Source organism: Arvicanthis niloticus, chromosome 17 (genome assembly GCF_011762505.2).
Source record: "Arvicanthis niloticus isolate mArvNil1 chromosome 17, mArvNil1.pat.X, whole genome shotgun sequence".
In the NCBI taxonomy this organism is placed as follows: domain Eukaryota; kingdom Metazoa; phylum Chordata; class Mammalia; order Rodentia; family Muridae; genus Arvicanthis; species Arvicanthis niloticus.
The window spans coordinates 63,543,420-63,561,793 of NC_047674.1; the positions used below are offsets into that span (position 1 = coordinate 63,543,420).

General features: G+C 35.7%; 1 pseudogene; it reads left to right on the plus strand.

Annotated features, from left to right (window-relative positions):
- Positions 1-17,636, plus strand: part of LOC117722290 (vomeronasal type-2 receptor 116-like) — a 29,488-nt pseudogene extending 11,852 nt beyond the window's left edge.
- The last annotated feature ends 738 nt before the right edge of the window (positions 17,637-18,374 follow it).

The following is an 18,374-nucleotide window of genomic DNA, read 5'->3' on the forward strand; positions in this document are numbered from 1 at the left end:
CCCCCTTATTGAGAACCAGAGGATATAGGAAAATAAGCTTTATTAAAGAAAAGCTAGGTGGCATCATTTGATGTCTACTCTCTATATGCTGAGAAAGTTCATGGCTTAGCTGAAATCCTGAGTGTAACAGTCAGTAAGGCTGGCTAGCTGAGCTAGCTGTTCTGGAAATGTCCTGAAAGCAAGTCTTTACAAGAAACACCTTCCATGTAGTTTAGTTAGAATCAAGCAAGGAGCTAGAATGGCATGTCCCAGAATCTCAGCATCTCAGGATGTGAATTTTGTCAGAGTGGTCTTTCTCCCTTAGCTTTCTGCATTATACAAACCTTACAAGAAACACATAGCTCTGTAAAGATATTCATACAGAACATGCAGGGTGCATGGGTCATGTAATGAAGATCAATAAAGAAAGACAGCTGCTTCACTTTAAAGATAAGTTTGATCACATAATCAAACTTCAATATAAATTTTCATTCCTGCCATCTTAAAGGATGGTGTGTAACATCATGTCATGATAATTTTGTACCCAAAAAGAGTTATTGGATATTTGAATATAGACATTTAAGTCTCAGCCAGTCCAAGAGCTATCTCTGTACAGACATATACATCACTTATCTTGTTGATCTTGTTCATCTCTTATAATAAATCAAGAAAGGTGGGATATAAATCAGAAGATGTAAGATGGCTGAGCGTCTATACAAATTGGTTCAAAACTCTGAATTTGGTACAAAACTTGTGGTTTTATCTGACTTTCAAGAGCCTCTTAATATAGTACCTGACTCTGAATATGCAGAAAGGGTTGTTTTACACATAGAGATTGCTGAACTTATTTGGGATAATTCTGAATTGAATTCACTGTTTATTCAGATACAACAAATGATCAGGAATAGAAGTCATACACTGTGTACAACACAGATAAGATTTCATGCAGGTCTGCCAGCACTTTTATCACAATGTAATAATAAAATTGATCATCTACTTACATGGAAAGGACTAGAAGCTTCAGAATTACATTTAAAAAACATGTTAACTGCAAACATTTAAAGAAATAATATTCAAACACTTATCAACAAGACAAGAAAATTGTGAGGCAATGTCCTACATGGTCACGGTATAACCAAACATCATTAATTAAAACAAGTACACTAAGTACCAAAGAAATGAAATTTGGTGAAAGGATGTGTTTCACTTACAGAGTTTTGTAATATGACATATGTGCATCATATTACAGACACATATTAAGAATTTCATTGGGAAACTGTTTTTGCTTCAGGAAATGTTGATTCTATAATTATGCAGTTGTTGTAAATAGTTGCTATTATGTGACTACTCATACAAATTAAAACAGAAAACGGTTCAGTATATGGCTCTAATAAGATGAAGAAGGTTTGACTTTTTTACATTTTTTACATTTACATTGTAATGTAAAACATGTTACAGGCATAACACATAATTCTAGAAGACAAGCAATTGTGTATAGATTAAATTATACTCTGAGAGATGCTTAACAAACATAAGAGGGCAACAATGAACTCTAAAGTTGAATTACATAGTGCTTTATTAGCCTTAAATTTCTAACTTCTTTTTTTGAAGTTTATTTTTTATTAGATATATTATTTACAATTCAGATGCCATTGCCTTTCCCCATTTCCCCTCCCTAGAAAACCTTTATCCCATGCCCCCTTCTCATTTTTGCTTTTATACAATTTTTTTAATGTTAATCAAAGGCTTTATAAGTTTGGTGATGCTCAATATCAAACAGAAGTGTAACCCAATAACCGACCTAGATATATCAACTATCTTTGACTAGCAAAGACATGTGAACATCTGCCTCTATGTCCTCCAACTCTCTCACTTTCTCTCATCACCTAGCTCCTCCTCTCCTTCTCTTCCTCCTCTCCTTATTCCTCTTCATCCTTTCCTTACTCCTCCCACCTTAGCTCCTCCTACAAATCACCCTTCTTTAGAAAATAATAATTTTTCTCTTAAAATACAATTAGAGCATAACTATATCAATTTGCATCAGTAAGGTGCAAAATAGACCTAATACCCAATCTATCATTTTATTGACTAAACAGAACCTCTGTCATATCTCCTAACTAGGAGACTTAGTTCTGAACCTGGCTTTTTTCTTGGATTTAAAATAAATATCAGCTGAAAACCATCCTCTCAAATCTTTTCTCTCAAAATAAATAGCCAGGATTGGCTATGAGACTATAAGTCTTTAACCCCATCAGAAATCCAGAATGACTGAGTTAACTGAAATTCTTGGAAGCACAGACCATAAATTCTAAAACTTAGCCAATTTATAGACTGCTGAACACCTGGACAGTTCTTATACTACAAAACATTGGAGCATCCGATCTTCAGCCTTCTGGCCTAGGCTCATCTGACAGACCTAGTGATGCAGAATTATTAAGGGCTGATTACTCTTTCTTGGCAGATATAATCAGTCAACTATTCTGCAAGTGTGTCCTTTTCTGGACAGTAATTTGTCTGTAGATGAAAAGAGGCAATTCTTGCCTAGTGGCTGTCTCACCACAACTAGAGTAACACCAACAGTGCTCAATTTCTTCTCAGATTCCAAGACAGGAAGCTATCAGGAGGAGACAGGTCTCTAATCAAAATGAACATTAATACAGAAATGTTTGTAGTGTCAATTCTGTGGACTTCTGATGTTTTGAAAACCAACTATTCATGTAAGGTAATCTAGATTGTCTGCTAACTCCTCTCAGCTATTTCTAAATAAAATATAGAAAACACCCTAACAATAAACTCAAAGACATGAATTTGCTATAGGCCCTTAACTCACAGGCTAACCATCTCAAAATCAGTTAAAAAAGTTAAAGAAGGACTGAGTCTATGCCTTGTATTCCTAAATATTTTATACAGGCACAAAGCCTATGAGAGTAACAATATTCATTTCACTTTTATATCAATAAGAATCTTGTAGCAATGAAAAACTTAAATTTGAAATCAAAGTAAATTTTGTACCATTTAAGAAATTATAACTTCATCTTAATAACAATTATACATATTTCTACCAATAGTTTATGGCTATGCAATAAATTCTAGCTATTCTTTCCTCTTTCAACAAAACTAATACTTTTTCCTAGATAGACAGCCCAATATTAACCACCTCAGTCCTCAAGCCCAGGAAAAAAGGGTGCCGACTCTTCATTAACTTCTTCAAGCAGATTACAGGCATTGAGATATTAGAAGAGGAGAACGTGAAGAGTAAATTGACACAACTTTGATGCTGTGTCTTCACTGCATCCAGCTGGAATTCCAGGTCATCAGAGGCTGGAGCAGGTCTGCTCAGCTTGCTTGATGAGTATATATACCAAGGCTGTGTATTCTGCAATATAAAATTCTCAAAACAAATTTTACTATCAAGATAATATTTTGTTTGAATTCTGGAATCTAGTCTTCTGGTGGACTGCCTCTGCCATGTCTAATCCATATAATTCTGGGAGTTCTAGGAGGGTTTGTTCCCACATACTCCCATTCCCACCACCCTGCTCTCAAATTCACCAACACTAAGGAATCCAAACTTTCAGGCACCAAGGCCCTCCACTTCCACTGATGCCTAACCCCTTAACCCATACCCCCTCCTCCAATTATTATGAGGGTGGGCTACCACCATCTTCATATCCCTGCCTCCCTGCTCTTGATATTCCCTAACACTAGGGGATCCAAACTTTCAGGTACTAAGGCTGACTGTTGCCTGGCAAGGCCATCCTCAACTACCTATACAACTGGAGTCATGAGTCCCTCCATTTGTTTTCTCAGGCTGGAGATTTTAGAATGACTACTCCAGCTTGTTTCTTAGGACTATTTGCTTGAAAAAATGTTTTCCAGCCTTTTACTCTAAGGTAAAGTCTGTCTTGGTCACTAAGGTAGGTTTCCTGTATACAGCAAAATGCTGGATCCTGTTTATATATCCATTCCATTAGCCTATGTCTTTTGATTGGGGAATTGAGTCCATTGATGTTAAGAGATATTAAGGAACAGTGATTGTTGCTTCCTGGTTTTTTGTTGTTGTTGTTGTTGTTGTTGTTGTTGTTGTTGTTGTTGTTGTTGTTGTTGTTATTAGAGGTGAATTATCTTTGTGCAACTATCTTCTTTTGGATTTGTTGGAAGAAGATTACTTTCTTGATTTTTCTAGGGTATAATTTTCCTCCTTGTATTGGAGCTTTCTTGCTATTATCCATTGTAATGCTGGCTTTGTGGAAAGATATTGTGTAAATTTGGTTTTGTCATTGAATATCTCGGTTTCTCCATCTATGGTAATTGAGAGTTTTGCTGGGTATAGTAGTCTGGGCTGGCATTTGTGTTCTCTTAGGGTCTGTATGATATCTGTCCACCATCTTCTTGCTTTTATAGTATCTGGTGAGAAGTCTGGTATAACTCTGATAGATCTTCCTTTATATGTTGCTTGGCCTTTTCCCCTTACTGCATTTAATATTCTTTCTTTGTTTTTGTGCATTTGGTTTTTTGTTTATTATGTGACAGTAGGTATTTCTTTTCTGGTCTAGTCTATTTGTCATTCTATAGGCTTCTTGTATGTTTATGGGCATCTGGTTCTTTAGGTTAGAAAAGTTTTTGTCTATAATTTTGTTGAAGATATTTATTGGCCCTTTAATTTGGGAATCTTCACTCTCATTTATACCTATTATCCTTAGGTTTGGTCTTCTCATTGTGTCCTAAATTTCCTGGATGTTTTGTGTTAAAAACTTTTTTCATTTTGCATTTTCTTTGACAGTTGTGTCAATATTTTTATGGTATCTTCTGCACCTGAAATTCTCTCTTCTATCTCATGTTCTTTGTTGGTTATATTTGTGTCTATAACTCCTGATTTCTTTCCTAGGTTTTTTATCTCCAGGATAGTTACCCTTCCTGATTTCTTTATTATTTCTACTTCCATTTTTAGATCCTAGATTGTTTTGTTTAATTCTTTCACCTGTTTGATTGTGTTCTCTTGTAATTCTTTAAGGAATTTTTGTGTTTCATCTTTAAGACCTTTTACCTATTTACCTGTGTTCTCCTTAAATTTTTTGAGAGTGTTACTTATGTCCTTCTTAAGGTCCTTTATCATTATCATTAGAAGGGATTTTAAATCTGAATCTTGCTTTCTTAGTAATATGGGGAATTCAAGACTTTCTAGTGTAGGAGAACTAGGTTCTAATGATGCCAAATACCTTGGGTTGCTGATGCTTATGTTCTTCCACTTGCATTTCACCATCTGGATCTCCTTAGGGCAACCTGCCCTTTCTCTGACTGGAACCTGTCTTTCCTATTATCTTGGTTGTATCAGAACTGAGATGGGTGGGTGTTACTACTGGGGTAAGAGATTGGGCCCAAAATCTGCTCAGTGCTCAGGTGGAGACTGGAAAGAACCAGTATTCCTGGCCAGGAGTGACTTCCTGGGTCCTAGTGGGTCCCAGTTACTCCCTCTTTGGGGTGGGCATTGCTGTCTGCTTACCTAAGATACTGCCCAGTTTAGAGCTCCTAGGAGGCCTGCTTCTTCTGGCTTCTGTGGGATTGGGGACAGAGCTGCCACCTGGGATCAGCTCAGTGCTCCCTCCCAGACTGGAAGGAACCAGTGCTCTGGACCGGCAGTGACTTCCTTGGTCCTGGTGGGTCCCAGTTACTGCCTTTTTGGGGTGGGCTTTGCTGTCTGCTTACCTAAGATACTGCCTGGGTTAGAGCTCCTGGGAGACCCACTTCTGGGTTCTTTGAAATTGGGGGCAGAGCTGCCACCCAGGATCTGCTTAGTGCTCCACAGTTTTAAACTCTAATGAACAAAAACTTTAGCATCAGAAAGACATCGGATTGTGAAAAAAACAGGCTGAACTAAAGCAGCCTCTTTATTTTAAGAGTGTTCTAACACTACAATGGAAAACATATCACATATATTTCTTTCAATTAAAAAATAGTGTTTCCTGGTTTCTGTAGTTCACAGATGAAGAGGGAAGAAAACCTATGTAGAAGTAGATTTAGAGCTTTGCCTTAAAGCTGAGAAGTTGTGTAGAGTCCAAGAATCCTCACAGAGAATTCCAAGACTAAAATGTTATGTAAAAGCAGAGAGTGTTTTATTCTGAAGACATCCAGCCTGCAGAGATTTGACCATTCACCAAGATGGCAAGCCCAAACGAAGGCATGTAAGCCTTTTTATAGAAAACAAGAAATTTTAGCAAAGGTTAGGCAATCAAAATCTTTATTGGGGAGTGCCGGGAAAGTTACATGTATCAATTTCTGATTGGCTTCTACATATGTTACATTCACTGTTTGTGGTGAGGTCTTGAGGATGTTCTAGGAACAGGCTCAGGTCCAGACTCATTAATTACTTCAATATCTTAGGAATGGTCTCATCTCTCAGATTATCCTCCATTGTCAAAGATACCAATGATTAACACCCTATTACAGCAGATCCATCTGAGGAGCACAATATGCTTCCTTGAGAAACCAAAACTTTTCTGTTTTGAAGATTTTTACTTCTTATGTGACATCTCAATTGTTTCAACAAACTTTGGCCAGATGAAGTAACTGATGCTACAGATATTTTGAAAGTTAAATAGATATTTAAATGGTATTGTTTCAGAACAAAGAACATGTAAATTGGTTGTTAGTACTGTTGGAAATGTCACATTATGTAATATCTAGTACATAATTAATTATACCCACTTAATACCTTCCACCGACTGATAAAAGGTTAATATACCTTCTTTTTTTTTTTTGTTTGTTTGTTTGTTTTGTTTGTTTTTTTTGTTTTTTTGGTTTTTTTTATTTTATTTTTTATTTTTTTATTAGATCTTTCATTTACACTTCAGATACCATCCTGTTTCCCCATTCCCCCCCCCTTAGAAAACCCCTATCCCATGCCCCCTTTTCCTTTTTGCATTTATATATTTTTTTAAGAAATGTTAATCATAGGCTTTATAAGTTTGGTATTGTTCAATCAGAGGTGTAACCCACTACCCAACCTAGATATATCAACTATCTTTGACTGGTGGAGATACATGAACATCTGCTTCCCTGTCTCCCCCCTCTATCTCTCTTTCATCACCTAGCTTCTCCTCTCCTTCTTCTTCTCCTCTTCTTACTCCTTTTCTTCCTCTCAGTACTCCTCCCACCTTAGCTCCTCCTACACATCACCCTTCCTGTTAAAAGGAAACTTTTCTCTCAAAATACAATTAGAGCATAATTATGCCTATTTGTACCAGTGAGGTACAAGATAGTCCTAATACCCAGTCCATCCTTTTGTTGACTAACCAGCACCTCTGTCATCTATCCTAACTAAAACATTTAGTTCTGAACCTGGCTTTTTCCTTGGCTTTAGGATGAATGTCAGCTGATGACCATACACTCAGATCTTTTCTCTCAAAGTAAATAGCTATAAGTTTTCAACCCCATCAGAAATCCAGAATGACTGAGTTGACTATAATTGTGGGAAGCACAAAGCATAGCTTCTAAAACTTAGCCAATTTATAGAGACCTCTGAACACCTGGACACTCGCTCTACTTCAAAACGTTGGAGCATCTGTTCTTCTGCCTTCTGGCCCAGGATCATCTGACAGACCTTAGTGCTGCAGAATTATTAAGGGCTGATTACTCTGTCTAGGCAGATATAATCAGTCGACTATTCTGCAAGTGTGTCCTTTTCTGGACAGTAATTTGTCTGTAGAAGGAAAGTGGCAATTCTTGCCTAGTGGCTGTCTCACCACAACTGGAGTAACTCCAAGGATGCTCAATTTCTTCTTAGAGTTTAACATAGGAAGCTGTCCGGAGCAGAAAGGTCTCTAATGAAAATAAACATTAATACTGAAATGTTTGTCATGTCAATTCTAAGGATTTCTGATGTTTTGAGAACCAGCTATCCATGTTAGGTAATCTGGACTGTTGCCTGTTAACTCCACTCAGCTATTTCTAAATAAAACATAGATAATTATTATAATAAACTCCAAGTCATGAATTTGCTATAGTCCCTTAACTCACAGGCTGACCATCTCAAATCAGTTAAAAAAGTTAAAGAAGGACTGGGTCTAAGCTTTGTATTCCTAAGTGTGTTATACTGGTACAATGCCTATGAGAGTAACAATATTCATCTCACTCTTATATCACTAAGAAGCTCATGCCAATGAAAACCTTAAAATTTGTAATCAAAGTAAATTGGTGCCATTTAAGAATTTATATCTTCATCTTGATATTAATTATACAGATTTCTACTAATAGGTTATGGCTATGCAATAAACCCTAGCTAATCCTCTCTATTCCGACAAAACCACTACTTTTCCCTAGGGAGACAGCCCAACATTTACCACCTTAGTCCCCATGCCCAGGGAATAGGGGCGCTGACTCATCATTAGCTTCTTCAAGCTGATTATGGGCGTTGAGATATTAGAAGAGGAGTGGGGGGGAGAGCAAGTTGACAATCCTCTGATGCTGTGTCTTCGCTGCCTCCAGATGGAATTCACGAACCTCAGAGGTTTGAGCAGGTCTGCCCAGCTTGCTTGTTGAGTAGTTACACCAAGGCTGATCATTCTGCAATATACAATTCTCAAAACAAATTTTAGTATCAAGATAGTTTTTTTTTTTTAAAGAGGGCTGACATTTTATTAAGAATGTTGGTTCTAACCGCTTTTCTATTTTTCCCCTCTTTTATTGGATATAATATTTACATTTCAAATTTTATCCCCTTACCATATTTCCCCCACCACCCAGGAACCCCTTATCCCATCCTCCCTCCTCCTGCCTCTATGAACGTGCTTACCCACCTACCCCCAGCCTCCCTCCCCACCCTCAGATTCCCCCCCCCTCAGTGCTCAGCCTTCAGGGTACCAATGATCTTGTCTCCCACCTATGCCCAACAGGGCCATCCTCCCCTACATATACAGCTGGAGTCATGTGTCTCTCCCTATGTGCTCCTAGGCTGGTTGTTTAGACCCTGGGGAGCTCTGGCTGGTTGGTATTCTTGCTCTCCTCACAGGGCCACCAGCCCTTATGGTTCATGGTTCCTTCAATTTACTCTCTAACTTCTCCATTGGGAACTTTGATCAGATTAATGGATAGCTGTGGGTATCTGTCTCTGGGTATGTCCGACTCTGAGAGACCTCTAAGGAGACAGCCTTATCAGGCTGCTGTCAGCTTTCCCATCCTGACATCCCTATCAGCGTCTATTTTTGGTGACTGCCTATGGAATGAATACCCAGACACAATGGTCTCCATACAACCCCCCCTTCTGATTCTGACCCACACTTTGTCTCCATATTTGCTCCCTTGGTTATTTAGTTACTCCTTCTAAGAAAGACCTAGGCATCCTCACTTGTTCTTTCTTCTTCATGAGCTTCGTGTCGTCTGGTAGTTGAATCTTTGTTGTTTCAAACTTTTGGGCTAATCTCCACTTATCAGTGAATAAATACCATGTGTGTTCTTTTGTGATTGGGTTACCTCACTCAGGATGATATTTTCTAGATCCATCCATTTACCTAAGAATTTCTCGAATTCATTATTTTTAATAGCTGAGTAATATTCCATTGTGTAAATGTACCACATTTTTTGTATCCATTCCTCTGTTGAAGGGCATCTGGGTTCTTTCCAGCTTCTGGCTATTATAAATAGGGCTGCTATGAACATAGTGGAGCATATGTCTTTGTTATTTGTTGAGGCATTTTCTGGGTATATACCCAGAAGTGGTATAGCTGGGTCCTCAGGTAGTGCTATTTCCAATTTTCTGAGGAACCGCCAGACTGACTTCCAAAGTGGTTGTACTAGCTTGCAACCCCACCAACAATGCAGGAGTGTTCCTCTTTCTTCACATCCTTGCCAGCATCTACTATCACCTGAGTTTTTGATCTTAGCCATTCTGACTGGTGTGAGGTGGTATCTCAGTGTTGTTTTGATCTGCATTTCCCTGATGACTAAGGATGTTGAGCATTTCTTAAGGTGCTTCTCGGCCATTCGAGTTTCCTCAGTTGAGAATTCTTTCTTCCTTCTTAATATGGGAGCAATAATCTTCAATGAAACCCTTACAAGATTAAATTAGTAGCAGATTTTTTAAAAAAGAAATCACTAACCAGCATAATAATGACTTTGTTTTTGAGATGTGAGATGCTGCAACATACATAAATTGTTATTTGTAATATACCACATAAATAACTGTATTTTCATATAATTAGATACAAGCAAATTTTGAAAATTTTAAAATTTCTTTGTGATAAAATTTTTGAAGAAATTAACCATATAGATGACATATCTCAAGAAAATTGAGGCATCATACAGGATCACATCCAACATCACACTCAAAGAATGGAGACCCAAATTATTTGCACTAACTAAAGAATAAGACAGTGATTCTACTCTCTGCAGTGAAGTAGATAATGAAGAATGAAGATGGAAAAGGGGAAAGATGAATTAACCTTACTTATGAATGAGAATATTCTGTCCATAAAAGGCCTCAAAAACCCAACAATAAACATCCTGTAGTTATAAATATATACAGTAAGGTAACAAGACAGAAGAAATTAATTATAAAAGGTGTCTTCTTATACACAACAACCACCACCAAAAACAACCAAAAAATTGACAAATAAACAAAAACAAAAACTTAAATATCATACCTTGGAGGAGAAACTCTAGTACACTGAATGATTTTAGCCAGTGAAGAAATTGAGAAACACTCAAAAAGAACAAAATATCTCCCTTCATCATTTTATAATTGAATAATGTCTTAGTGGTTGGATTTATTGCTATGAAAAAATACAAAAATTTCAACTAAGGGAAGAGCAGGTTTGATGTATAAACCTGAGGATAAACTTTATCATTAAGCTAATTTACATGGGAATTGGAAACAGAAAACTGAAGAAAGAAACTCATGAAAACATCACAGAACAATGCTATTTCCATGCTTGCTTTGCTGATATTCTTTCTTGAACAGCATGTCAACTGATAAGTTATAACACTATCACACTGAATTGCTCCATCTTAACAAACATTACTTAAAACTATGCTCCAGAGGCTTGTCATTTTCTAAATTAATATTCCTTCTCAACAGATACTTGTAGGTTTATGTGAAGTTATTAAACAACAATAAGCATAGATATCACTCCAAAAGCAAACCAATCCACAGAATTCATCCCCTAGAGCCAGTACACTTGGGCATACATTTTCATTGCCGTTTTACTCATAATAGTCCAGCCAAGAAAACATTCGGTATGTCCATCAATTTACAAATAGATAATATGATTTTATACATATATGCAACAAAGAATTACATAGTTAAAACAATAAAAAACTCTCAGTTGAGTGAATGGATAAATGTATACTCTAAATGAGGTTATACAGATAATGTAACACAAATGCCACAGATACTCTTTTATGCATGAAGATATAAAGATTAGAGATGATAGATAATTAGATAGATGATAGATAGATAGATAGATAGATAGATAGATAGAGAAGCTATAGAAGAGAGAAAAGACACAAACACACACAAACACAGACACAGAGACACACACATACACACTGAAACTTTAGAAATCATTTCAATTTAGAGTACTGATAGAAGACATGAAAGAAAAGAAGTCTAGTTAGGAGGGAATTTTTGAGAAATAGTAGACAGAATGCCAATACTATGAGGGTAAGAAATGAAGTAATGAAGCAAGAAGTACTGTACAGGTTCAGGAATTGATGGACAAATTAGAGAGGTGTAACATAAGAAGTTATATATAATACAATAAGCCTTTCCAAATATTCTGAAGAAACATTCCAGTAAGAAGCTCATGAACTATAGTTTAAAGACATAGTGAGAGTTTCAGTGTAATAACCTTGTATGGGGAAACAACACCCTACTGGTTCATCATAGTCTGTCAAGTAAAAAGTAAACTAGAGGTACGGGCTTTTTAGTTGTTGTTGCTGTTTCAACAGTTTGGTCAGAGGATTCTCTAAAACAACCTCAAGTATTACAAGTGAATATTATAGTTTTGGTTGTTTTCCTGAACTTGATGGTAGTGACTGTAAACCTAAGATATGAGACACAGAGAAGGCAAGCAAAGACTGATTTTGAAGCTCTTTACCTACTGGCAAGATGACGCGGGAAATTTTCGAAACACAATACTGGAAGAAAAATTATAATCTGTCTTAGTGTTGTGTATCAGTTTTTTCCAAGATAAAGAGCATGAAGACATAGGATGATTTAAAGGCAGTAAAAATTCCATCTTACAAAAAGTTTCTCAAGTTCAATATGTAAAGTAAATGGTTTCAGGAATTTCCTGAAACTTATCAAATACATTAGAAATCTCCATCTAACTATAAATATAAGCAGGGAAGAATAAGGAGAAAACTATAAGACAAAAGCTGCAAAGAAAAGTAACTATCCAAGATGACTGAGTTGGTATGAAATCTGTAAAACTGCTTAAAATTTGTGATATAAACCTACAGTTCCTCACTTTTGTGAGCCATCACTCCTCTTGGGGTGGGCTTGAAATATATCCATGAGATATATTTTAGCCACTTTTCCAATGCTATGAAAACTTTATTTACAATGCATTGAATCATTTAATTTTGACATCATGTTTTCAAATGACATTAGTGCTTATGACCAACAAATTGAGGAGCCAGACAATACACTAGCTGACACATTGTTGGAGACATAGCTGAGAGTTTATATGTGATCCACTGGGGATTAGTGGATAGAAGAGAGACAGAAAGACAAAGAGAATATGGTATATTATGGTTTGATAAATATTCAGAGATAACCAGAGTGGCACACCTCTGCTATCAATATGAAATCTTCTAAGCCTAAATATTTTCATAACATAAACCAAGGCTTCTGATATATGATCCTGTAGGGGCCATTCTCATGCAGCCCACCATAATTATTATTATCTCTTATTTTTCCCATAAATAAATAATTTTTGTAAGTTTCCTCAGTAAAGCTCACTGACTCACCAACTTATATTGTAATGCTATACTTACTTTGATCTTCTGTAGGTTTAGTATCTGGAGTGAGAATATGTCTGTCAAGGAATAGTGTCACACAAACAATTATCTTTTAACCCTGAGTGCTAAAATAATATCTGGCCTGAGAACTTATATTTACTGACATACAATACTTTGGAAAGCAGTCAAATACCTTCTTATTTCATTAAAAGCCCATAACAAATGGTGAATTAATAGCTGGTACAATAATCTTAGATAAAGTATGTAGCAGTTAGGTTATAGGTATAGGGAAAAATACTGTACTATCATTTACTTAAATGGACATAGTAATATATTCCTTCCTGATGTTACACATATACTCATAATTACAGATGCATTAAACCACATCACAGATTATCCCTTTTCAGTAGATGACAGTTAACACAGAAACCAATAATAGGTCAGCAAACAGAAAATAAGAATTTGTTAAGACACCTGCAATGTAACCCCTAACTCCATATCTCATAGAATATCACTGAAGATTCACCAAACAAATTATAGAATCCAGGGTTACAGGAAGGATTCAGCAAACACTATTTTCAAACAAACCAGTGTGACATTGCTGAGACATACACGTTCACAAAGCAGCTGGGACAGTTTGCACAGTTCACAGCTAGGTCAAGCCAGGAAAACTCCCAGAATGATTGAGTTATTAGATCATGAAGACACACCCCTAAGTGAGCAGCAATTGGCAGAAGAGCAAGAGTCAATTTTTCTTGGACATCTGTTTTCTGAGGGGTTTGCAATGATCCAGTGAATGATGCTACATCAAGGTACATTCAAACAGCATTAAGGAGTTTTAGGTAACTTTCACAACAGAACATAAGTTGAAAAACCAAAGTTTTGAGGATAAGAGGGAAGGAGTTGGATGGGAATAAACAGGGTTAAGAATGACCAAAATACATATAATTGTTTAGGAAACTTACCAAAAAGAACAAGATAGATGATAGGTAGATAGATAGATAGATAGATAGATAGATAGATAGATTATAGATAGATAGATGATAGGTGGATAAATAGAGAGATTGTTTGATAGATCAATATCTGTGTACGTACATGTGTACATGTATATGATGTATATATATGCTATATGTGTATATGTATACATATTCATATATATATGGCTGTATCGCAGTTCCAATGCAATATATTATATTCTTTGGAACCTAAATATATGTGGCATACAAAGACCTAAAACAGGCAAATTATCAATTCATATAACATTTGAAAATAATGAAACTTTAAAAGAAGTTGAAATACTAAAGTTTAAAAATATTTTTTGAGATTTAAATAAATTTACATTTCTCTTCTCAGTTTTCAAATTCCAAACCTGCAATATATAACCTGATCCTCTCCATCTAGTTCATGGCCTCCTTTTCTCTCTAATTAATCTATGGTTAAATACATGTATATCTATATAACACAAAGCACTAATTATAACCTTCTCAGACCAAAGAATGTTACATGCATATATGTTTTCAGGGCTAACTTTTTGGCATTAAAAAACTAATTGCTGTGCATATTCCTGATGAAGACTGCACATATTGTTTTAATGAACTTTTCTAATCTGGTATGATCATGATCCATTCTAGAGCAAAAAATCACCTGATTAAAAATCCCAGAACTAGATGTGAGGAACCTTCTTGAAGTTTTTCAACAGAGATGTTCAAAGCAATTCCAAAAATACATTGGTTATTGCTGATTTTCCTAATTTCTACAATAGTTTGAAGGCAAACACCTACTGATGAAAATGTCATGTACTTCAGAGACACCTAATACACCTGAGCTTCAACTGACACAAGTGTGCCATCCCCAAGTACCATATCTAATGGTACCAGATGGCATCGTGAAAACTTCCAAAAAAGCAAGACGCCAAGAGTCCTGACCCATTTATATGTACTAACCACATTACTTGCTATCATGGTATTATACCTCATAAAGATGCAACAACAGAACACATAACTTTTTCTACATTAACATTTCTATAACAATTTTAATTTACCTCATTAATCAGCAATAATAAAACCATATATATTGTATGACAATTTACAATCACTAATTTAACAAACCACCCTAATAATTTTCAAAATCAACCTATAAATATTTGGGGTAATACATACAGATAAGTATATTCTCAACACCCTCCTCATGTAAAATTCTCTTGACAACAAATGGAGTCAATTACAAAAACAACTCACAATAAATCAAACTGCAGAGTGCTGGATCCCAGTCTCAATTATAGATATATCTACAAAACATTGTAAAATCATAGACTCAGGGAAATTTATGGAAGAGTTAGAAGTGGATTGAAAGTGTCAGGAGAGCATGAAGTTTGCTGTAATATAAGACTTCTGGTAATATTGGAAATTGCACACATAAAGATTCATAACCATGACCATCTGCATGTGAACTGAATTGAGGTGACATTATCAGATATATTAAAATGGGGGGAGACAGACCATGAGGACTCATTCCTACCCAAAGCAATATTGGTAACTGTAAAAATCTGGGACAGGAAAGCTGGGAAGCTGAACAAGATTTATCTATTGTTTGTAACTAAAATAAAAATATTTAACATTTCCTATGGTAGAATTTAATATTTACATTTAGGCAGAGGATGATTGACAAGAAACACAAAGTTCATCATCCATTTTTTTTTATCATTTTCAAGTCATCTTACTTGTGGTAGTTTTGAAGACTGCATGCTGTACAATGAAACACATTATAGGATTTGAACAGATTATTTGGCAGAACACAAAAGTGCTTCATATTCTATCAAAATTGATGTTAGATTATGCCTTATACCAAAGGTGATGCAGTAATTATCTTTCCAATATTTTCATAAAGACCTTTGACCAAAACTGAAAGTTTGGAAGTAACTAATTTACATTGCCTACAGCTTACAGTCTAAAATAAAGGGAAGTTATAGAAAAAAATTCAAGGTAGGCCTGTGGATGCACAAACTGAAAAAGAGACCATGATGATGTTTACTATCCTGTTCCATATAAGTCATTTAGTTTAATTTGTTAATATTATCTACAACTTACTGTCCATGCTGGCTCCACCCACCAGTATCTAGATTTTCTTACAAAAATTAGTAATTATGAATACACACTGACAGATATGCCTAGTTCTTAGTCTTATAGAAACATTTTCTTTCTTGACATTCTCTTTTCAAAACTGAATTTAGTTTGTGATAAGTTAAAAAACAAAATTAACCCATGAAAAGATAAAGTTTTTAAAGGATGAGCTTGGAAGATTGTAAATTGATATGGCATTAAACAGAATGAGGTGAGTCACAAAGTTCTTAACAGGTATTGGGGAGACTTAATTTATGTCTTTGGACATGTGAAGAATGAGTAATAATGTCCAACAGACATAAAAACATTCTGGTTCTCAGGAACTATGAACATAGATCTATGAGTAATATCTGTTTGCTTTTGTGAAATTTCAGTCTAAATTACTATAGCATAACAAATACATATGAAAATATATATGTTATATTATCTTGGATATAAAAATAAGTGTCATGAATACACATGATGAAGAAGACACTACTGACATATTTGCTTGATAATAAGTAAGAATTGTAATAATGTGGGCAAATCTCCAAATTTGTAGCCCCTTTTTCATTGCAATCAATTGTTCCAAGAAAAATTGGCTGAAATTTGTCAGTATCATACTTGTGGGATATGTGACAAATGAAAGAAATTCATAGCTGTCATGCTGATACCACATTGAATTTCTTTCCAGATGTGGATCACTGTGTAAAGTGTGCAGATGATCAGTATTCCAACATAGAAAGAACCTACTGCATCCAAAAAACAGTGACATATTTGGCTTATGAAGATCCCTTGGGCATGACACTGGCATGCATAACCTTGTGCTTTTCTACTATCACCACACTTGTATTTGTGATTTTTGTGAAGTACAGAAAGACTCCTGTTGTGAAGGCCAATAACAGTACTCTCAGCTACATACTACTCATCTCCCTCAACTTCTGCTTTCTTTGCTCCTTTCTCTTCATTGGTCAGCCCAACACAGCCACCTGCATTCTGCAGCAGACCACATTTGGAGTTGCTTTCACAGTGGCTGTATCTACTATCTTGGCCAAAACCATTACAGTTATCCTGGCCTTCAAGACCACAACTCCTGGAAGAAGAATGAGAGGATTTCTTAGATCAGGGTCACCCAAATTTATCATTCCCATCTGTACACTTATATAAATTATCTTCTGTGGAATCTGGTTGGTAACTTCTCCTCCTTTTGTGGATGAAGATGTGAATACTGAACATGGTCAGATCATAATTTTATGCAACAAGGGCTCAGCCACAGCTTTCTACTGCAACCTAGGATACCTTGGGGCTCTGTCCATAGGGAGCTTCACAGTAGCTTTCTTGGCCAGGAACCTGCCAGACACTTTCAATGAAGCCAAGCTCCTGACATTCAGTATGCTGGTGTTCTGCAGTGTATGGATTGCATTTCTCCCTGTATACCATAGTACTAACGGGAATGTTATGGTGGCTGTGGAAATCTTCTCCATCTTGGCCTCCAGTGCAGGTATATTAGGCTGTATTTTTATCCCCAAGTGCTATATTATTTTCATGAGACCTGAAAAGAACTCATTGAAAGTCAAGAGATACAGATTTCAGTGGAAATAAATTGTACTTAAAATACCTTGTTATGTTTTTAAGGATTTGAGGAGTGTCAACAGACATTCTCAGGTTAAACTGCTGTAAAACATAACATACCCCATAAGGCTGGATGATTAATTGCATATTCAGTGTATATGTAACATTTGAATTATCTTCAGCTGTCTTAGCCTTCTAATCATCAAGCTGGTATTTGAATGTGGCATTTGAATTAATTCTTTACAATATACAAAATGATTTACCATCTACAATATCAAAATTCAAGCTAATATAGAATAATATTTTACGAAAATTATACCATAGAATTCCCAGGTTTACTGTAGCTTGACCAATTTCCCATGAAATACATTTTAAAAAGTTACTTGATGATATTTTCTGAGAATTAAGCTGAGAATCTCTTCTTTTATTCCTATTATTAGGAGGTTTGATCTTTTCATGGTGTACCAAATTTCCTTGAGGTTTTGTATTCGAAACTTTGTGTATTTGTCATTGTCTTTGAATTACATATCAATTTCTTCTACTGAATCTTCGACACCTGAGATTCTGCCTTTCATCTGTTGTATTCTGTTGGTGACGATTGCATTTCTGGATCAGGTTGTATTTCCTACATTTATAATCTACATGATTTACTATATTTCCATTCCTTTTATTACCAGTTTTAGGATGAGAAAATATCATCAACAAAATCATAGAAGAAAACTTTCCTAATCTAAAGAAGTAGATGTCAACGAATGAACAAAAAAGATA